This window comes from Delphinus delphis, chromosome 21 (assembly GCF_949987515.2).
Source record: "Delphinus delphis chromosome 21, mDelDel1.2, whole genome shotgun sequence".
NCBI classification, from domain to species: Eukaryota; Metazoa; Chordata; class Mammalia; order Artiodactyla; family Delphinidae; genus Delphinus; species Delphinus delphis.
In genome coordinates this window covers 2,021,451-2,044,657 of record NC_082703.1, presented here as the reverse complement: position 1 = coordinate 2,044,657, position 23,207 = coordinate 2,021,451, and the positions used below count along the sequence as shown (strand labels likewise).

General features: G+C 46.1%; 1 protein-coding gene across 1 annotated transcript in view; it reads left to right on the top strand.

Annotated features, from left to right (window-relative positions):
- The window catches only part of CSGALNACT1 (chondroitin sulfate N-acetylgalactosaminyltransferase 1), a 322,489-nt gene that overhangs the window by 18,564 nt on the left and 280,718 nt on the right, over positions 1–23,207 (top strand). The window lies entirely within an intron of this gene.

The window sequence follows — 23,207 nt, the reverse complement described above, 5'->3', positions numbered from 1 at the left end:
CACTGCAGCTAAGTCAGGGATTGAATTATTGGCTTTTTAATTAAGTTGAGGCCCATCTTTTTCCCTGGGAGTGCAGAAGTGGCAGAAGCTTAGGAAGAAATCTATTAGGTCCTAAGCAGTATCCAAAGCACTTTATTTGTGGAATTGTTTTTAAACCCGTATAAAAATACTGGAAGGACTGAGGTTCAGGTAGATGGAATGCCTTGGCAGGGGCAGATGGCATGGCAGGGAGTTCCAGCATTAGCACAAAGTCTGTTTGCCACTGCAGCTCCTGTGCCCAAGCGTGGCGCCTCCACGGGTACCAAGCGTGATGTGGCAGCGGCCTTGCAGTTGCTTTTGTGTCGTTCTTGAACAGGACTGCAGACTTGGAGCATGGGGTCCACAGCTCACACCATTGTTGGATGCACTGCAAGCAGCGAGGTGCCGTGTGTAGACACGGTAGGTTCTTTGTAAATACGCATGAAATGAACAGAGGCAGCAACTGAATAGTCAACAGTGTTGGTGAGAGACTGTGTTCATGAACAGGGCATGTTACCTTCCAGGGTCCCTGCAGTTGAGTGTAAAGCTGACCTTGGAGAAACCAAACTACCCACCCCAAAAGAAAAGTCTCTTTTAGTGTCATTTGCTGTTCATAAGTGTGCCTGTTTTCAACTCTCTTCCCCACATACTGTTTTCTTACTTGGTGTTTCCTTCCAAGCTACCTGTAAGCAAATTATGCATTCATAATCTTATGGCAGGCTGGCTGGATCTAACAGAGTCAGGAAGGCTTCCAACACATTAAGTGTTCTTGAAGGTTATAAAAAGGAGGACTAATTATCACACTGACGTGATTATAAGAGAGATGCTGGAGGTCTCTCTTTTTTTTTTTTTTAAAGAATGAGGCTTGGCCCCATCTCATATCTTACACAATTTTTAAAAAAATTAATTTGTTTATTTATTTTTGGCTGCATTGGGTGTTTGTTGCTGTGCGCGGGCTTTCTTTAGTTGCGGTGAGCAGGGTCTACTCTTCGTTGTGGTGCGCGGGCTTCTCATTGCGGTGGCTTCTCTTGTTGCGGAGCACAGGCTCTAGGCGTGTGGGCTTCAGTAGTTGTGGCACACAGGGTCAGTAGTTGTGGCTCGCGGGCTCTAGAGTGCAGGCTCAGTAGTTTTGGCACACGGGCTTAGTTGCTCTGCAGCATGTGGGATCTTCCCGGCCTAGAGCTCGAACCCGTGTTCCCTGCATTGGCAGGTGGATTCTCAGCCACTGCGCCACCAGGGAAGCCCTGATGCTGGAGATCTTGGCTCACTGGGATTTTGACAGCAGCCAGAGTAGTTAAGATGCTTTGAGAAACAGCAGAAGTGATCTATTTCCACCAAGTGATTTTCTTAAATCTGTGACATGGGCGTACCTATCGGCTCCTGAGCGAGAGGACGGACTAAATAATGCATGGAGTCACTGGGGTTGGAGTGGTGATGTGTCGCTGGTGCTCACAGTGGGAGCCTGTGAGATTTTACGTTTAGTGATGATGCCTCTCCCGTAGCCATCTGTCTCTCTCTTTAATAAGCAATGTTCCTTAACAGGAGATTTGTTTACATCGATTCCACCATTATACTTGTTAAATATTAAAGCGTTTATTCCCCCTTGTATGAAATCTAATTACGCAAGGCGCTCAGCGCAAGCCTGCATTATCAGAGTAATAGTCTGCTCATTACCTGTGACATACCTCAGCTTCCTGGATCATGTGTGGTTTGTTTTTCCTCCTATCAGAGTGCCTGTGTACCTAATGTAGTGCAGGAAGGTGTGGTGAAGGGTTCAGCACTGTCGGGCCATTAAGGAGGGGCCTGCTACAAAGATTATGAAACCTTTTAACAATGAGTGGAGCGATGTATTATCTAGAGTTGGCATTTTTCATGAATCAGTCTTCTGAACAGATGTTTCTGATGAAACTAATTTGACTAAATTAAAGAATCTTAAAATAGCTTTAAAGGCTAAAAATACAAGTTACAATGTTGTTTGGAAGAAGAGAAAACCCATCAGTAAGTAGTTGCATTTTATACATGCTGCTGATGAAAAGAATACTTTTAGATGTGGAACCAGTATTACCTGAAAGTCCATGGGGTGGTCCATTACTTACTTTTTCAACTTATTTCTTCTGTGCAGTCTAATGCAAAAATTAATTTGCATCATGGATTTCCTAGCAAGCATTTTATTAGTATAAGGCTAAAAGTAAGGCTATGAATCAGGCTAGTATCTTTGATAAGTTATCTACATCATTTTGAGACAATCATTGTAATGAACGTTGTCTTTTTTGGAAGTGTTCATGGTACTTCCTCATTATTTACATTCCTAAACAGTTCTGCAGTGTGCTGTGAGCATGTACACACACACACACACAGGAACATGCATGTGCACACGTGTAATCTGGGGCTGATGGGCATGAACCAGATAAGGATTAGGCCCAGTTTATTGCTTATTATTCTCAGGGAGAAAAGCTTTTAAGCCGTGTTTCATGTAATGGATGGCTATCAGGGCGAATCGGTTTTTCCCTCTCATGGTCCCAGCAGCTCATGTTAGGGTTTTGAAAGCGCCTTCATCCCTTCACAACTGCAAACAGCAGTAGCATCACTGGCCCTTTATGCACTATGGAAAGAAAGCAGCCTGTATCTCCTTAAAATGAGAGTTTATTTTGGGTTGTTTTTGAATGTAGTCAAATCAAAATGAGATTTAGCTCTGAGTTAAAATATGGATGTAAAGATCAGAGGATGGAAGGGAACTCACAGGTCATCTGGTCTAATGCTTCTGCTTCTCGAGTGGGGAAGCTGAGGCAGGGAGGCACGTGGCTCCTCAAGGTGTTAGCAGGGGTTCTGCTCTACGTACGGCACTTGTCTGCAGGCCTGATGGTGACCCTCGGGCCAGGTCCCACCTTCTGGCCCTTCACAGGTACAGTGTACCTGGGCCTGGATCAGTTTGAAAGTTTTTTTTAATTTAATTTTTTTTTTATACTGGAGTCTAGTTGATTTACAATGTTGTGTTAGTTTCAGGTGTACAGCAAAGTGATTCAGATATACATGTACATATATCCACTCTTTTCCAGATACTTTTCTCACATAGGTTATTACAGGATATTGAGCAGAGCTCCCTGTGTGACACAGTAGGTCCTTGTTGTTAATCTGTTTTATATATAGTAGTGTGTATATGTTAATCCCAAACTCCTAATTTATCCCTCCCCCCACCTTTCCCCTTTGGTAACCATAAGTTTGTTTTCGAAGTGTGTGAGTCTGTTTCTATTTTGTAAAGAAGCAAAAGCTAAGAGAATTCAGCACCACCAAACCCGCTTTACAACAAATGCTAAAGGAACTTCTCTAGATGGAAAAGAAAAGACCATGACTAGAAATAAGAAAATTATGAATGGGAAAGCTCACCAGTAAAGGCAAACCTACAGTAAAGGTAGGAAATCATCCACACACAAATATGATATCAAAACCAGAAATTGTGAGAAGAGGAGAGCAGAAATGCAGGATATTGGAAATGCATTTGAAACTTAGAGATCAACAAGTTAAAATCTTGTTGATCAAAATCAACAAATCTTGTGTAAATATAGACTGCTATGTCAAAAGCTCATGGGAACCACAAACCAAAAATCTACAGTAGATACACACACAAAAAAGGAAAAGCAATCCAAACACAAGATAGTCACTGAATCACAAGAGGAAGGGAAGAAAAAAGACCTGCAAAAACAAATCCAAAACAGCTAACAAAATGGCAGTAAGAACATACATATCAATAATTACCTTAAATATAAATGGATTAAATGCTCAAACCAAAAGACATAGACTGGCTGAATGGATACAAAAAATAAGACCCATATATATGCGGCCTACAACAGACCCGCATCAGATCCAGGGACACATACAGACAAAGTGAGAGGATGGAAAAAGGTATTCCATGCAAATGGAAATCGGAAGAAACCTGGAGTAGCAATACTCCTGTCAGATAAAATAGACTTTAAAATAAAGACTAAGAGACAGAGGACACCATGTAATGATCAAGGGATCAATCCAAGTAGAAAGGTTTTGAAGGAAAGCTTGCTACCTTACAGCCAACTCAAGGCAGAATGGGTATAGTCTGAACCTGTCCGGGGTTGGAGAACTTACATTTTGTATCTGCTCATTGGCATATTCCTAGAAATGGAGAACTGAGAACCAGTGTGTGCCTCTGAGTATCTCTGAGTTCAGCAGGGTGTCAGTAGGGAGGCCGCTGTCTGCTGTCCTGGGATGATGATCCAAGGGAGGGGCGCCTGCTGCTTGGCTGACCTCAGCTGTGAAGGCCCAGAGTCTGGCCTTTTCCAGCCTGCGGTGGCATCGTCAGGCCCTGAGTAAGTCATCCAACCAACACACCCCAGGGCACAGGGGTTAGGGGTTAGTTCACCTTGACAAATAACTGGCTTGGTGCTTGGTAAGAACCGTGGTGGTTAAGCACGTGAGGTCTGAGGCCTAACATGTTTGGGTTGCACTAGCTGCCGTGTATGGAATTTAGGCAAGTTACCTTACTACTTGAGCCTCAGGCGTTTTGTCTGTAAAATGGGAATAGTAGCAAACATTTATATTGTACTCACTATGTGACAGCTGCTGTCTCAGTGCTTCAGGACCACTGACTCATGTACTCTTCACAGCAACCCTATGAGGTAGGTACTACCATCATTCCCACTTTACAGATGAGAAGACTGAGGCCCAAAGAGGTTCAGCGAATTGCTCCAGGTTACACAGCTGTTAAGGGTTGGAGCCGGGGTTTGAATCTTGGCAGCCTGTTGCTCTTTCTCTCTCTCCTCTGCTTCCTCTCCGTGGGATTAAGATGATTGTGAGATCAAGTGAGATCAGCACTCGAGCAGTATCAGCTGTCCTCGCTGATTGTAGCGAAGCTGACAGTGCCTCAACAACAGCAACAGGAAAATCCACGTGATCAGCGCCTTCTTTACCCGTCACCCAGCTCCTAGAAACCAGATCATAATCAGAACGTCGCTTTGGCAATTACAGAAGTCACGCAGAGAGAATTCGGAAGGCTTAACCAAATGTCCCTCTGTGCGGACAGTGTGGGCACAGCATAGGAGAGCCGACCAGGGCTGGGGGGCCGCGGGGCTGAGCCGATGGCTGAGATTCCTTTCCAGCTCGCAGGACCTGGTGACTTTCTCCGCTGCAGGTGGCTCTGGGGTTCCAGACAGCGGCTCTGAACTATTTCCCCTCATCTGTCATCTGGACGGTTGAGTGGATCAGATCCACCCAGGGCGCTGTCACTGACCTCCGCCTCAGGGGTCAAGGGTGACACTCACACCTTCGAGGAAGTCTGCCACCGCTGACCAGCATCCTCCACTTTGTGTTGAGTTCACAGCCTCGTCGTCAGGTGCAGGCTTCTTTCCAGATTGTTTTGCTATGGAGTTTAGAGATTATGCTGTGTCTGTTCTTTGTTTCCTTTTAAATTCATAAGTCATGATAAGTGTATGTATATGTAACGCGTGTGTGCCTTTTGACTTAAAATAACAAAGCGAGTAACGATCCAGTAAGCATCTAGAACATTCCCTCTGAAGCCCCTCCCATGTACTTCCGGGTCTTATTTCCTTCCTTCCTCCTGCCCCACCCGAGGGGTAACTGCTCCTCCAGATAACGTGTTAATCATCTCCTTGCTTTATTAGAGTTTTACCACCAGTGTGCATCCCCACATCATTTATGGTTTTTGTGACAGGCTGTTGAATTGGAAAACTTGACGAAAGCCTCCAGATGCACTAGATAGCAGTTACAAAGATGAGGTGTGAGCACGACCAAGACGGGCATTTTCAGAGGCAGCATCGGAACACGAGGCTCGCAGCTCTTGAAATCCTCCTTACTGTGAGGGTAGAAGAAGCACCCATCTATCTGGAGAATCTTCTGCTGTGAATCTGCACCAGCCCCTTCCCCCCGGAGGAAATGGGGGTGGAGGTCCTGCCCACGCACCCTGAGCCCTGTGTCCCCTCAGCTGGGTGCGTGGTGGGCTGGCTCTGACTCTGGTGAGACGTTTGGGGGTGTGGAGAGTGAAGAGTACCTGGGACAGGCCTCCCCCCCCACTGCCGTGTTTGTTGGGGCCATTGTAGGGGGACTCTCCCTGGACCAGGTGTGGCCCCTGTAGGGAGGGAGAGCCAGCCTGGAACTTGACCCCTGCCCAAGGACACAGCCAGTGGAGAGCTTGTGGAGTGAGTTTCAGGGTCTGGGTGCATTGCCCACACCACAGGGGTCAGAGGGGGGCCCCTGGAGAATCCACAAAAACGCCCATGAGAGTCAGAGTCGGGCCTGAGTATGGGCTGGTCCGGAGAGTGCAAAGCTGTCTGTGCTGGTGAGGAGGAAGTTTGCCTGCATGTAAGAGAAACAACAGTGGTAACACACAGTAGAAGTTGATTTCTCTCTTACGTAGGATCAGTTGGGAAGTAGGCAGTTCAGGGATGGGATGGGGGCGCCTCCTAGTTCACTGCCCCACGGCCCAGGCCCATGACTGTGGTCCTCGTGCTTCTGCTCAGAGGGGCTGCTGCAGCTCCAGCCATCATGTTACGGTTCAGGCAGACAGAGGCAGGATCTGCTCCCTCCCTTTTAAGGGTACTTTCAAGATACATCACCCAACATTTCTGCTTATATGCCATTAGCCAGAGTCGAGTCACAGGGTCAGGCCCAGCTCCAAGAAAGCCTTGGAAATATAAACTTGTTGCTGGGTAGCCATGGGCCCAGCTTAAAGCTGGGTTTGTTTTTGTCAAGAGGAAGGGACTAGTGGATATTGGGAGGCAGCCAGCAGCCTGTGCCACTTCTTTTTCATGGCACTAGCAGTCAGGTGGCCTTTCTCCACGTTCCAACACTGGAGGGGAGGGTAGCCGCAGCCAGCAAGGGGGGAGGGGGAGGGGAGGAAATGCAGAAGCCAATGTCTCTTACTCTTTTTGGCCTTACTTAAAGGGTTGATAATATACTGACCTGACATTTTATTTTCGGAGTCACAGTTGTGTTTCGTGACTTAAAGTAACTTCAGGACTTTCTGTTACCTACAAGTGGCCAGAGAATTATGGGACCTACCAGAGTTTCCCTTGGGTAGCAGGGGGAAAACATACTTCTTGAATATTATATTTATTTCAACTCGGTAATGTCTTTGTTATATAAAACCGCCATGCCATTTTCACACCTAAAATATTAATAATCATCCTTTAAAAATCACCTGATACCCAGGCCATATTTAAGTTTTCCTCATTTTGTAATTACCTGTGGTGATGGATGTTAACCAGACCTGGTGTGGCGATCGTTTTGCAGTTTGTACAGATATTGTATCATTACATTGTACATCTGAAACTAATTATATTATGTTAGTTATACCTCAATTAAAAAAATACATACTCTAACCTAGTAAGTCTGCTTATAATTATTCATCCTATGGCGATCAGACTAGTATCCAAAGGTGTGTAAAAGCATGTTCATCAAAACCTTATTTATAGGGCTTCCCTGGTGGCGCAGTGGTTGAGAGTCCGCCTGCCGATGCAGGGGACACGGGTTCATGCCCCGGTCTGGGAAGATCCCACATGCCGTGGAGCCGCTGCGCCCGTGGGTCATGGCCGCTGAGCCTGCGCGTCCGGAGCCTGTGCTCCGCAGTGGGAGAGGCCACAACATTGAGAGGCCCGCATACCGCAAAAACAAACAAACAAAAACAAAAAGCTTATTTATAGAGAAAAGATCCTAAATATCACTCAGTGGGAAATGGGTTAAGATATTATGGTACCTCCATACAGAGGAATTATTATTAGCCATTAGAAAGAATGATTAATGATGTGCAAAGATGATTAAACTATATTGATGAGTGAAGAAAAAGGTTTCCTTGATTATCTCAAGGAGTATCTTTTTCTTTGTTTGCATCTCATTTCCAAAAGGTCAGCGCGTGTGAGGTGTGTTTCAGGTGTATTTTAGCCCTCGATGTTCCCCTATCAGCAGAAAGACCTAGACCTCTCAGCACACAGAGTGCCTGGCGCATTGCCTCCGTAACCCTGTTTTAGGAATTTGGAGGAGGTTAGCCATAATCCACATTCATGTGTCACACGGCTGCTGACTTCTAAATCAGAAAGCTTGAGACAGTGGAGTTTGACTTGGGGCTTATCCTGAACAGAGAACTGATTTATTCTTACTAACGGAAAGTGAAGGTCTTCAAAGTGGGAAATAAAGGAATCTATTTTATGCTTAAATAGAATTTCACATTGACCATTGATCGAGTGTGGGCCTTGGATGTGATGTTGTAATGGTAACATACCACAAGGAGCTTATTCCAAATTGACTAGGGTGCTTTATAAGATTGTATATTTAGAATATATGGATATGATTGTATTTTTATTTAACCTGAATTTACTGGATACCTTCCACATGAACCACTGCTGTGTCAGACAAAAGACATAGAAAACAATGGGTTTTCTTAGGTCACTATTGCCTCTTCTCCCTCTTCTTTCCACATGTTTTACTCTTTATCAATATATGTTATTAATCTTCAGATATCCTCTTTCAGTGCTATACCATTCCCCAACATGTCAGTCTAAACGGCTGGTTAAGGAGTATCATCGTTTAAAACTACGGGTTCTCCAGTTTTTAGGTATTTATATTTTATCCTTTTCATACTTACAAATGAATTTGAGATATCCAAGTGTCATACTTTTAAAAAAGAACAAATAAAGAACAACAATAAACTCAGTATCATCAAAGTTACAAAACAGATAAATTAGAAATTACTTACATTCTTAAAAAAAGAAAAAAAAAACACCACCAAACTTTCCTTCATCCATGCAGTGATACAAGGTAATACAGATAGCAGTTCATATAGCGAGGTAGTGTATTTGGAAATGACACAACGTTTAAAGATTCACATATATAACTTTTTGGCAACTTGACTTCTTGCCAAAAGTAAGGTGTCTGTGAATACTTCTGACTTTTGGTGTATATTGTAAACTCTTGAACCTTGATGTTATTATTTATTTATTTAACACATGTTCATAGAGCCCCTGCTATATGCCCTGCATTAAGCTGGTGCCAGGGAAAAGTCACGTGAAGACACAGCTGGCTTTTATTCTAATTTCAGGGTTGGGGAAATTCAGTATCTAAGTGAAAGGTCAGCTACTGGAGAGTCATTTTGTGTTCATGTTCTGGTTTTCAAGAGATGGGCCTGGAGTGCGGCAACTAATATGATACCTGTTCTATGGCAGCTGATAAATAGAGTTAACCACAGTGAATACTTATGGATCTTAAATTGGTGTATTTTGTTGTAGAAATACTGTTAAAAACTCTAACTTTTGTATTTTAGGAAATTAAAAATAGTGTTTTTGAGTGCAGATTTTATATGTTAATATCTGTCAAACACAGTAGGAGGAATACAGTTAGCCCTTGTTAATATCTGTCAAACACAGTAGGAGGAATACAGTTAGCCCTTGTTAGTTTATTTAAAAACATGCTTTTTTTTTTTTTTTTTTTTTTTTGCGGTACGCGGACCTGTCACTGTTGGGGCCTCTCCCATTGCGGAGCACAGTCTCCGGACACGCAGGCTCAGCGGCCTCCGCGGCATGTGGGATCCTCCCAGACCGGGGCACGAACCCGTGTCCCCTGCATCGGCAGGCGGACTCTCAACCACTGCGCCACCAGAGAAGCCCAAAAAACATGCCATTTTTTAACACACTAGTTTCTAGAAAACAAGGAAGATCTGATTAAAGCTAGATTGATCCGAATTGCAGCATTTGGCTTACATTACTTAATTCTCTTAACTTGGAAGATTTAGAATTGATTGTAAGAAAGGTTTGGCGAATGACACTTTTTTGGAAATGTTCTTGTTTTCTGCATGCTATCAATGCATTATGGAGATAAAAACTCTGATAAATTTAATCAGATTTCACTCCGATGAAATGGCAAATACAGAGTTGCAGCGTGGCCTGACAACTAGGTTATTATTTGATTCAACATTTTAATTTATTTTCTAAATGATTAACCATGACAACAGTTTAAAAGAAGTTCTTAACGTAAAATTATGGAGGATGCTGACAAGTAAATATCTGCTCTTTGTTGATCAGGAATTAAAGCCTAAGCAAGAGCTTTTCTTTTTCTTTTTTTTATTGTGGTAAAATACACATAACATAAAACTTACCATCTTGGCCATTTAAAAATGGTTACTTAGGGGCTTCCCTGGTGGCGCAGTGGTTGAGAGTCCGCCTGCCGATGCAGGGGACACGGGTTCGTGCCCCAGTCCGGGAGGATCCCACATGCCACGGAGCGGCTGGGCCCGTGAGCCATGGCCGCTGAGCCTGCGTGTCCGGAGCCTGTGCTCCGAAATGGCAGAGGCCACAACAGTGAGAGGCCCGCGTACCGCAAAAAAAAAAAAAAAAAAAATGGTTACTTAAAAGTGTACAGCTAAGTGACATTAAGTATATTCACATTGTTGTGCAGCCATCGGCACCATTCATCTCTGGAACTCTTTTAGGAGGCGATTGTTATTACTGTTATTTTGAAGTGCCACGTTCTCGCTAGCCTGATGGAATTTCATTATGGACAGGTGGCATCGCAGGTTCTCAGGTCTTTAAGTCTTAAGGTGGTGTGTCACAAAACACCATCTTTAGAGGACTCATGAGGGCCTTTCTTTAAGGGAGCCCTTCCATTTCCCCATACTCCCTAATCCCAGTGGGGATCCCAGCCAAGGTTAGTTCTGCTCCCGAGTCCAAGCTTGTACTGCTCACTGCAGGACAGCCAGTAAATCGAGAGACGAGGTGTTGGGACAGGGAATAGTAACTGTATTTGGAAAGCCAGCAGACGGAGGAGACGGTGGACTAGTGTCAGGAAGAAACAACTTACCCAAGTTGGAATTCAGGCTTCTTTTATACTGAAAGGGGAGGAGCATGGTTAGTTGTAAACTTCTTGGAGCTGGAATCCTTTGTTCTTGCAGCTTGTCCATGTAGGTCAGGTCAGGATGTTCCCTTAAACCTCCAACAAGGCAAAGGTTATTCTCTGTTTTGCAACTTTTTATCCTTATGTGAGTGGAAAAGTGTTATACCTTTAAAGGTCAGAGCCTTGAGAACGGGCTTCCTGTATATTTCAGGCAATAGGCAACATTCTTGTAGCAAAAGCAACAAAATACAGAGTTAAAGTAAAGAAACAGATCCAATATGGAGTCAGATTTGTTCTTCCCTATTACAATTCCCTGCCGCTTCCTCAAGTTCTCCCACTCCTCTTCCCCGGGGTATCTGCTCAAAGACCCCACAAGCTTTAGACCGTGTCCTGCTGGCTGAAGGATGCAGGAGGCCAGGTCACGGTCATCCCAGGCGTGGTGCAGCCTGAGAGCAGCCTTTCGGGGTTAGTGAGGAAGTTCTGGCCAGTGGCAGTTGGAGTCTGGTTTGCAAGATGATCAGAAAATGGAAAACACGAGAATCATTTGTTACTGGCAAGCACCAGCAACTTGAAGGACACACTGCCCTAGGAGTACAGTCAGAGGATGGCCCGAGATGGGCTGCTGCTCCCACTTGGTAGTTACTTGCTGGGCCTGGAGGTACAGCTGCCGGGTGACCACACCTGTGTCTGTGTCTCCACACAGACCACCTTATCACGTTACTTCTTTTGCTCACTCCCCGCCCCCTTTTTTTGGATAAAGTCCATTCAGAATAGCAGTCACTTAAACGTTGTCATTCTCAGTATGGACGTAATACACATTTACCAATGCAGAACATTTTTAGTCATCTAGCGTAAGCAGTTTCTGTATTAACAACTTGCTTGGGCCTCCAGTGTGCAAATTCTCTTGGTGCTGCACTTCAGCCCTCTCCGGAGCCAGGGCCGAGCCGGGAGCCTGGCCTCGTTCCCAGTAGTCGTCATGTCTCTGCCTTCATAATCCTCTGGTTGGTTAAGATTTGGGGATGATGATACTGAGTCAAAAGAAGGGAGTGTGGTGACTTGTGATTTTGGCCTTGCGTTCCTCAAGGATCGAGCTTTCTGCTTTTCTATCACTGAGGAGCTGAGAGTCGGGGTTGCAGAGTGGGGGTCTCTATCTGCTTCGTGGGCACCTTCAGAAAGATTGGAAGGATTTACCTAGGAGGTCTCTAGTCTGGTGGGCTGCCCCTGCACCACCCTTCCCTGTGGTCCCCCCTCTGCCACAGGGATGGCCTGGTCCTGTTCACGTCCATGTTTCTCCTGGGAGAGCTCAGCGGCGCTCCCTCCAGGGAGCCGGGGTGGTCGGGCATGTGTCCCTCCCTGAGGGAGGAGCCTGGGATCATCTCTGCGGGACACGCTGCAACCCTTCTTTCTCACTGCTGCCGAGTGTCCCCAGGAGGAACCCGGAATCCCCCCTCCCCAGGTGCTGGGTGAGGGGGATTACCCTTCCCTGGGGGGTCAAGGACCGGGAAGGGAAGTCTTGTCACATTCTAGGTATGTGCCCCGTATGTCCTGGAGCTGGATCCTCTGCGCCTGGGCAGTTCAGGAGAAAAACATTGTTAGATCGAAGTGAAAGGAACAATAGCCTCGGGTTTGCCTTGGTGAGGTCCTGGGCTCTCTCAGTTGACCTAGATCTCTATCGAGTCTAGATCTCTATGGAGTCTAGCTAGCGCTCTGATACTGAAGCTTCTCTACAGCAACCTGGGTGTCCAGTCCGTGTTTGAATACTTCTGGGGACAGCAAACTCACCACTTTACGATACGGTCCATTCTGCATCTGGGTGGCCCAATTTGAAAGCTTGCCATATGTTTTCTACAGCTGCTACCCGTTGGTCTTAAATGCTAACCCCTTAGAGACACGAAGTGCAATTGGATAAGATGGGTACAGTTTGCATGTGAATCCTGGCTGGAAACATGCACCCGATCATGTAACAAGCAAGCAGGCCAGCACACACATGAATGCCTGAGTATCAGAGTGAGCTGAGCCTGCTTCTTGACTCCATGCGTTATTCTGTGTGATTTTTCTCCCTTGGCTTGACGTGCCGAGAGCTTCCGAGTGCGTGCGTTAGTTTTCAAAAGATACGACTTTCCTTCCTGGCAACAGTAGTACATCTCAACCACACTGGGCTGAATCTGGTAGGCCCAATTTAACTGGTTTATGCCGTTATGGAAATATCTGTGGGATATTTTGTCAGAGGACAGAGAGGAAATTTGTGTTAATTGCCTTGGGTAAATATATTCAGCTTAAAAAAGAAAGGGAACAGTTAAAATTTTCCCTTGGTAAACTCGCCAGTAACATGACATCTGTAAACTCATAGCTCCTTGCCTGAAGGATAATTTTATTTAGTCCTCTTTTCTTTCACCTTCTTGAAAGGCCCAGGCTAGAGGGGAATTAAGTCTCCTAGGGTCCAGGAAAGAGTTAATTTTTTCCCCACAGTGCAGTAATACACACCTAAAGCCGTTCCAGAGTTTTGGGTAGAACTTGTAAGAAAGTATTAAAACTTGAGAAATGAATTAACAAGCCACCTTTTTATGCGGCAGCAACGTGCCTCTTCGCTGAATGAATGGCACTTTATCCTCAGCTGCGTAAATCGTGGGCGGAAAAGTGGAGCCACCTCTGCATCAAGGAGGGTGCCTGTGTGCGTATGTGTGAGTGTACGTGCCTGTGTGTGCATGCGTGCTCAGATTAGAACAGATCCATGCAAATAAGATGAAAAGTCTGACCTAAACTCACAGAACCTTGAAAGAGAAGAACTTAGAATAAAACTCTATCTTCAGCTCACACCACTGAGTTTAAGCCTTTCTTAAACTTCATTCTTACTATAGTTCTAATAATTCCTGCTACCCACATGGAGAATGCTCCATATTCTGTTACTGAACGTGAGTTTGTGTGCCCGGCCCACAGTGAGGCCAAACAAACTGAAACTTTGGAGTTTGGAGCAGAAAAGTCTATTGCAGGAGATGGGTGCAAGGAGATGGGTGGCTTGTACCCCCCCAAAAAAACCCCCTGAACTCATCCAAGGGTTGCAGCAAAGCACTTTTAAAGGCCAGGTGAGGGAGGGGCATGGTTAGTTGTTGCAACCTTCTTGGTGTTGGAATCCTTTGTTCTTGAAGCCCTCAGTGTAGTTCAGGTTAAGATGTTCCTGTAAACCTCCAACAAATGTTATTCTCTGTTCTGCAACTTTTGATCTCTATATGAATGGACTCTTAAAGGTCAGAGCCTCAGAATGGGCTCTCCTGTATATTTCAGGCTACAGGCAACATTCTTCTACAGAAGATGCAGAGCCAGCATGACTAAGCACAGGCCGCAGGGCACAAAGGTTAAAGAAAAAGGAGCAGATCTAATATGGAGTCAGATTTGTTCTTCCCTATTATAGTTCTAGCCTTCATCCTGCTCACTTCTTACTTTTAGGGCTGACTAATAGGTGTGTTAATATTTTTCCAAATCAAATAGCTGAAATAATTATTTCTTTTGAAATAATGTAGACATATAACAGTGATTCCTTTGTGCAGTCACTGTGATGTTTTACACAGACTAATACCCTTAATCCTCGCAACAGCCTAAAGAGGTGGGCACACCCGTTAGCTCCATTGTACGGACAAGGGAACTGAAGCTCTGAAGTCTCACCAGCTCACTGTGCTCGCCTCTGCTGAGCGGGAGCCCTGCCCGAGGCCCTGGCAGTTTGTCCTGGTGGAAGTTTGTCCTGAGTGTGGCTCAGTCACTCCTTGACATGACCTCTCAGAGCGTAGCTCCTAGAACTACCGCCCCCTTGTAGTGACATTCTGCGTCTGTTGTATCAGTTAGGATAAGCCCGAGGGGTTACCACAAAGAGACCCAACAATAATTTTAGCAGCTTAAGGAAAAGAAGGTTTTATTTCCCTCTCACGTGGTCTGAGGGGACAGCCAGGTGAGCAGGGCAGTTTTGTTGCCGGGAGTCCTTCGGGACCTCAGGTTCCTATTCCTTCCAAGTCAGTGCTCTGTCACCTTTAGGGTGCTGTTGGCACCTGTGTGATGGGGGCTGGGTGGTGGCCGTGCTCAGATTCGGCCCCTGGGGACAGGAAGGAAGTGGAGGTCACCTGCCCTCTGTCTGCTTCAGCTCTGAGGCCTTGTCCACCCAGGCGCAGTGTGTGATACCCTGTACATCTTCCATGGAACAGAACTTAGTCTCACCTGCCATGGGCACAGTGCCACGCCTGTCTGCAAGGAAGGAAGGGACATGCAATCCAGCCATGGTTTTAGGAAAAAGGGGAGAGCGGATTTTGGTGGGCAACCGGCAGTGTCCACCATGTGCGTAAAAAAGAACATAATTATCGTGATAAAAATAGCATATCATCATTATAAGAAATCCAACAAGTAAAGAAAGTATTTAAAAAAGAGAAAAAAAATCACTCCTGATTCCACTGAAGCAGACTTTTTATTTTAAAGTATTACCCACTCCTTGCATTAAGCTCTCTGATATCCTCTGGGGGGATTACATCTCTCCCTGAAGGGTAGAGTCTGGAGGGATTGTAAAGCAGGGGCCTCTCCTTCCCCTTGCCCTGGGGGGCGGGGTGTGTGTGACCCAAGCTGGGTAAATGGTGTTCCTTCCCAAGGATTAAGGAGAGTGACAAAGATTAAAAATGCCAGGGCTCATTTATTCCTGATGGTGGTACCTGAGCGGCATTCCTGGGTGAGGACTTTCTTGAAGTCGCCTTACTTCTCACTTATTTACTAGCTTGGCTTCTCAGCTCACAATCCTCTCAGCTCCCAGTATCGTCGTCGTAAAACTTGTTTGGTTTGAGTTAGTCAGAACTGGTCCCTGTTGTTCGCAGCTAAAGATCTCTAACTGATAAACTTGTCTATTTAGAGGAAATTTCTGCCACCGTTCGATGTATTTTCCTTCTATTGTCTCTTAATATATTTTTACATACTCAATATTTATATTGTTCATACAATTTGATACCCATTCTAAAAATAAGTAGTTTTCCTATTTCACCAAGATAGCATGGATGTTTCATATTTATTAAGGTAATTAACATTTTTTGTGTCTTAAGTAGATGTTTTTCTTTATTAGGCCTCATTTTAGGAACACAAGGCTATTTCATTTATTAAAGGTTCCGAATATACTTGCATTAAAAATTAATTTTCACTTATTTTAAAATTTGTAACTACTTGCAGTACCTTTTTAAATCCAAATATGCATATCCAAGCATACGCTTTCTAACATCTAGGCGACTCAGGCAGGATTGCCAGTGTCTTATTACTGAATCCGAGGCCCCATGACTTTCCCTGGGTAATATGGCCGTGATTACTGGCCACGATTATTGGCCAACATTAGTAATTTCTGGTCTTTGCAGAAATTCAGGTCTACTGGTGCATTGTCACGGGCTTTTATTTATCGAGTTGGCTTTCAGAGCCACGTTGGACGCTCCCCAGGGTCTTGGGCAGCCAGCGGGCAACGATTCTGGTAGCTGTGTGTCCAGAACCCCCCGGCTGTGACAGTTCTGGAGGGTAGGCTGCACTGGAGAGGCTCGAGTGCCTTCGAATTCTCCGCCCATCTGAGGATGAGCTGTTACCCACACTGCCCGAGGAAGCCTGTGCTTATTCCTGGCCTGACGTAGCTTCCTGGGTAAGGATGGGTTCAGGGTCAGGTTAAACGGCCGGGGTCAGGGGTAGGTGGGGGCACCGGCCAAGGCTGACGCAAGGGTGGAGGTCACGGGTCAGACGCCTCGAGGAAGCAGGGTGTGTCGGGGCACCAGGTGCGCGTGGGGCCTCACACCTGACCCACTGCCATCCTCTAACCCCGAAAGGTCATGACATGCGGAGCACGTGCCGTGTCTCACCGGCAGCCCTCAAGGCTGTGGATCCCGGGACGTCTGGGCAGAGTGTGCTTACGTCGGTGCCTTGCTTTGGACTCCCTGCAGCTTCATCGCCCCCGTCTCTCCTTGTTCATGAGCCGAGGGTGCTGTGGGCAGGACAGTCGCTTCCGAAGATGCTCGCATCCTCATCCCTGGAACCCGTGGTATTTCACGTGGCAGAAAGGGCTTTGCAGATGTGATCGGAATTAGGGACCTGGAGACAGGGAGATTATTCTGGACTATCTGGGGGGCCCAGTGTGATCACAAGTCTTCAAAGAGTCAGAAAGGAGATGTGAGGAGGAGAACAGAGAACCAGATTGACGTGATGTGAGAAAAACGCAAGCAGCCATTGCTGGCCTTGGGAGTGGAGGCCAGAATCGCGGGCCAGGGTGAAGACGGCTTCTGGAGACTGGGGAGGTGAAGAGATGCTTCTCCCCGGAGAGGCTCCCTGTGCTCCAGAAGGATGCAGCCCCGGGACACCCATTTTGGACCTATGACCCCCAGAACTGTAACAGAATACATTTGAGACGTTTTAAGCCACCAAGTTGGTGGTAATTTGTCACAGCAGCTGCAGGAAGTGGGCGCAAGCGTGCTGCCAGGTTGGCCCTACTTCCCGGGGTCACCCTGGTCCAGGGGATCAGAAACAGAGAAGCCAGCGCAGAGGGTTCATGCAGAAACCCCACTTTCAGGCGCCAATATACCCAAGAGCCAGAAAATCCTAGGGTTTTAGAAATGGGATATTTGAAGCCCCCCTCCTAAAAAAAGGTGGTAAAATTGGTGATAAAAATAGAATAAACTACTTCTACTGATAGAAGAAAGTCTCCTACCCTTGGAAGATAGACTCTTTGGTCAGAGTTCTATTTCAAACTGGCTATTTTGATTTTCATTTGAATTTGGGACCTGGATAGTTTACAGATTATAATGTAGCCACCTGAGTTTTCCAGGGCATTTATAGAATGTTCTCACGTACAGTACCATTAAATGGTGAAGGGGTATCATTATGTTTAACCATGAGCTTCACAAAGGAGCCACTTTTTCCAAAGTGAAGGTCACATAGTGTGGGAGGAGCTAACCATGACCTCTGTGCCCTGAAGCAGAAAATAAACCTGTCACTTACCTTCCTTCCCCGCCTTCATCTTCTCTTTTTATCCCAGTAGCATTGCCTTGTTAGTGGTTGGTTTTATAGATTCCATTTCCTTCTTTTACTCTTGCTAACCTGAGAACCGACACAGTCAGCCATCCTTGAGGTCTGAGATGAACAGTTATTCTTTTTCCGAATAGTCCCTCGTATCTGGAGAGAATGGAAGTGATGTGACATTTCCACTGATGTGATGCTAATACCTAGTGCTAATGTTTAATGTGAATATATAGTGTTTAATGCCAATATATAATGTTTAATGCTAAATACAGTACTGATGGCCAGATTTTTTTTTATTGTCCTTGGCACACTTGTCTTTTATCAGCATGTTCAAAATGTTAAGCACACATATGATATTGTTTTCAGTTCCTTAGGCTTATACCAAAAGTCCTCCCAAACATAAGAACTTGAAAATAAGGGAAATAAGTTTTGACCTTAAATTTTGATATCAATCCATTGGGTCTTTGGGTCAGAGCCCCAACTGCTGCATCGCTTTCAAGAGGTGAAGCGTTCCCAGAATTTCAGTTTGAGGGTAGCCTGACTAAGTGAATATTAGCCTATGTACCTGGAGGAGGCTGGCTCTCAGGTGGAGACACTGAAAAGGACAGTCTTGAGACAGACATTGGAATTGCCTCTCTATGCTTTGTCCCCAGAACTGAGGTGGGTGGCCGGCAGTGGTAGCCAGTGAAATCCAAATAGTTGCTCTGAAAAGACTTATGAAATGTCTGCACCCGCCCTTGTTCTGGTTTCCCAGCAACGTTCTGATGATTCCTTGGCTTCCTGTGTAGCAGATCCTACTACTCAGGAGAATGTGCTGGTCCCTGTGATGTTATTTCCCATCGCAGAAGAGGAACTGGTGCTCTGATCACGCCCAGCACGGGGACTAGGTTAGCCTGAGTCTCTCAGAGTGATGACTTGGCCCCTGCCAGTTAAATCAGGTTTCCGGGTGTGCAAGGCCAGTGCTCCACTGGGACTCTGGGCTGTAAGGCCCCCTGAGGGGCGGCTGGCCAGACCGTGTCTGGTGGCCACATGCTCGCGTACGCAGACTTCCCCGCTCGTGGGCACTGGGACAGGGAAATGGGGCGCAGATGGTGTTGGGAGTTTGTGGCCACACCTGCCTTTGAATCTTGGCTGTCACCTAATAGCTACTTGACCTTGGGCACATAACCTTCCTGAGCCTCAGTTTTCTTCTCTGTAAATTGGAGACACTACCTGTGTTTTAAGTACCTGCAACACAGGGAGCTTACAAGAAATTTTAGCTGTTGGTATTCCTTTAATTAGCTAAAGGCATCATGAGATGCTGTAAACAGCTCAGTTTTTCCTTCATTTATATGAGACTATTTCATCTTATTTTTCGTTTTATTTATTTATTGATTGAAGTGTAGTTGATTTACAATGTTGTATAAGTTTCAGATGTACGGCAAAGTGATTCAGTTGTATATATACATACATACATATCTATTCTTTTCAGATTCTTTTCTATTATAGGTTATTACAAGATATTGAATACAGGCCCCTGTGCTATATAGGTCCTTGTTGGTGATCTTTTTTGTATACAGTAGTTTGTTCTATGAGAATGTCCATTGGGCTCCTCTGTGCCACACTCTGCAGTGTGGATTCCTGGGAAAGAGCCGTCCCAGGGCAGGCAGTGTAGCCTCGCGACCCAATGCCTCTTGCTGCCTTGTTGGTTTTTATGTTCTTTTTCTCATCTAATGAGAAAAAATAGAAAAAAAAGATGATTAAATAATTACTTTAAATCATTTGAAATGTAAGCAAAATAGCTTATGCTGAACTTAAACCAGAATTGGTCAGTCAGCTTTAAATCACAGAAAGAAAGACTTCAGTACAAAATTTATTTTTTGTTTGAGTTGAGGACTTACTCAGTGTTGGTACCAGCATGTTAAGACACTCGGCTGTAGAAACACGTTAGCTGTTTTCTATCTTTATGTTGATTGCAACAGGGAATTTGTTTTTATAGCTATTAATGTTTCTTTTGAAATTAATATGCTAAGGGAGACATTTAATGATCCATAAAAATGTTGACTTTCTGTAAAAGAAACAGCCAAAGCCAATTAGCCTGGATGAATTTGCATATGTAGTCCGGCTTGTCAGCTGTAGATGTGTTTCCAATGTGATGCATGGTATTTTTTGACTATGTGATATGGTGAGAAGAAATGGCGTTTCAAATTTAACCTTTAAGGTGGCAAATAGAATTGTGTTGACTGTTACAGTCTATGTGTTTTAGGTAAAATATTTGTGTAGTTATTGATTTCACAGTGAAAACAGTGCTCTCCATGCTTCTTCAATCAGAATCCTTCTTTGTGTGTGAAGTGAGGTGGGTGGAGACAGGGGACTTGAGGTCTTGGCTGGGGCTCTGGGGTGTGTAGTTGGGTCTCCATCGAGGACCAGTTACATGGTCTCCAGGGTGGTGTTTACAAGGAGGACCGGGGACCTCCCGAGAAAGGGTGTAGACTGGGCAAGATGGCCCTGAGGGTTAGTGATAGGTGTCAGCTTTGGAGGGTGAGGTGGAATTTACGTCCACGCGCTGCCCTCTGTCTGGCCTGGTCTGGTGAACTTGGCCCGAGTCCCAGTGGGCAGTGGCACTTTTCAAAACAGATGGTGAGGGTGTGACCTCCTGCACTGTTGGTGGGAATGTACATTGGTGCAGCCACTATGGAGAACAGTATGGAGGTTCCTCAAAAAACTAAAAATAGAACTACCATATGATCCAGAAATCCCACTACTGGGCATATATTGGGACAAAACTATAATTTGAAAAGACACATGCACCCATATATTCATAGCAGCACTATTTACAATAGCCAAGATGTAGAAGCAACCTAAATGCCCATCAACAGATGAACGGATAAAGAAGATGTGGCGGGCTTCCCTGGTGGTACAGTGGTTGAGAGTCCGCCTGCCGATGCAGGGAACACGGGTTCGTGCCCCGGTCCGGGAAGATCCCACATGCCACGGAGCGGCTGGGCCCATGAGCCATGGCCGCTGAGCCTGCGCATCCGGAGCCTGTGCTCTGCAACGGGAGAGGCCACAACAGTGAGAGGCCCACGTACCGCAAACAAAAAAAAAAAAAAAAAGAAGATGTGGCACATGTATACAATGGAATATTACTCAGCCATAAAAAAGAATGAAATATTACCGTTTGCACCAACGTGAATGGACCTAGAGATGATCATACTAAGCGAAGTAAATCAGACAGAGAAAGACAAATACCAGATGATATCACTTATATGTAGGATCTAAGAAATGATACAAATGAGCTCATTTACAAAACAGAAACAGACTCACAGACATAGAAAACCAGTTTATGGTTACCAAAGGGGAAAGGGGGGAGGGATAAATTAGGAGTAAGGGGTTAGCAGATACACACTACTATATATAAAATAAAGAAAATCAACAACAAGGACCTACTGTATGGCACAGGGAACTATATTCCATATCCTGTAATAACCTATAGTGGAAAATAATCTGAAAAAGTATATATATGTGTGTGTGTGTGTATATATATACAAAACAGAGTCACATTGCTGTACACCAGAAACTAATGCAGCACTGTAAATCAACCCTACTTCAATATAAAAAATAGACCCCCTCCCCCAAATCACAGAGGGTGTGAACACTGAACAGCATCCGGGGTGGGGTGGTGGGAGACGCCAAAAGCACAGGGCGGTGCTGTGTGTGGCCCGTGTGGATGCAGCGGGGGGCACGGAGGGTGGTGCCCCCCATTTGGCACTCGGTGAGTCAGGGCAGGGAGCGTGTGTGTGTGGGTGACCAGCCGTGTTCTGGTGGCAGCAGCGGGTTGTGGAGATTGCGGTGGCCGAGGACCCTGGGGGGGCTTGGGAGGAAGACACGGAGGGAGGCTTGTGTAGGTCGTGGGCACCAGCCTTGAATGGAGGAGCCAGTGGGGACACTTGCGGGTGGCCAAGTTCCAGCAGGGTGAGAGGGCTGGCCACACAGCTGGGATCCTGCTTCTGGCAACCCCCCACGTATTGCCCAGGCCCCGTGCCGTCTGGGAAGACAGTGCTGCAAACCCCTGGGCGTGTTTTCTTGGGCGCCCTGGCCCGGCGGCTGAGGGTCTCTGCACAGGGCTGTTGTCACAGGGCTGTTGTCACAGCGCCGCAGGGCCGCCTTCCCTGCAGGCTGAGGCGCAGTTTCCTCATCAGGGCTTTTGCTGCGATGGTTTGAAACATGGGACTAAAACCTCCTCCAGGGAGCCGCTCTGCCGGGGTGTACCTGGGCACCAGCCAGCAGCCCTGGAATCATCTGGAGAGGACGGAGGAAGGGTGGTCCCCTTGGGGCCCCGAGAACGCATATCTGGGGCTCTTTAAGTGGACGGGTGGAAGGGAGCGTGGAGACAGGGAATCCTAGACATGTTCCCTGCCACGCTCCTCAGCCGTGTCCGTCCGTCCGTGGAAGGGGAACCGCCTTAACGCCGCCAAGAGGCTCCGACCCGTGCCATCCACCGGTAGAGATGTACTCTCTTGGATTGCACAGTGTTGCTCCAGGTGGGATAAAGGTGCTATTTGAGAGTGAAGTGGCCCAGTTTAAATGCTTTTAGCTAGAAGCCCTTCTCCTGTCTCTGAACTCCCCTTAGCACCCCAGCTGTGGCCTATGTGCTGGGCACGTTCCATCCGGTGGTAGGAGTATTCCTCCGCGTTTCCATCTCCCCTGATAGATTATTGCCGTCCGAGAGCTGCTGGGAGCAGGCCTTACTCATCTCTCTTACTGTCAAGGACACCTCTTCCCCAGCGCTTTGGGACTGAGTTTGGCTGCATGTAGTAGAAAATCTGAACCTCTAGATTGAAATGTGGTGGTTTATTTTCTCGTGCGGCAAGACGTACAGAGGACGTAGTGGTCCAGGCTGGTGCCCAGTCCCCCGATGGGGCAGCATCCCTATCCTCAGCTTTCTGCTCTGCTTTTCTCTCATTCTTCGGTCTAGAAATGGCTCTTGTACCTCTAGAAATGGTCCTTACGTGGCCTTCCCAGTAGTAAGAAGGGTGAATGGCGACGTCAAAAGGTGTGGGCCAGCGGAGTGTGCTTCTCTTTTTTTCAAAATGACTTTATTTTTATTTATTTATTTGGCTGTGTTGGGTCTTCGTCGCTGTGCGTAGGCTTTCTCTAGTTGCGGTGAACGGGGGCTACTCTTCGTTGCAGTGCACGGGCATCTCATTGCGGTGGCTTCTCTTGTTGCAGAGCATGGGCTCTAGGCACGCAGACTCAGTAATTGTGGCTCGTGGACTCTAGAGCACAGGCTCAGTAGTTGTGGTGCACGGGCTTAGTTGCTCCACAGCATGTGGTAT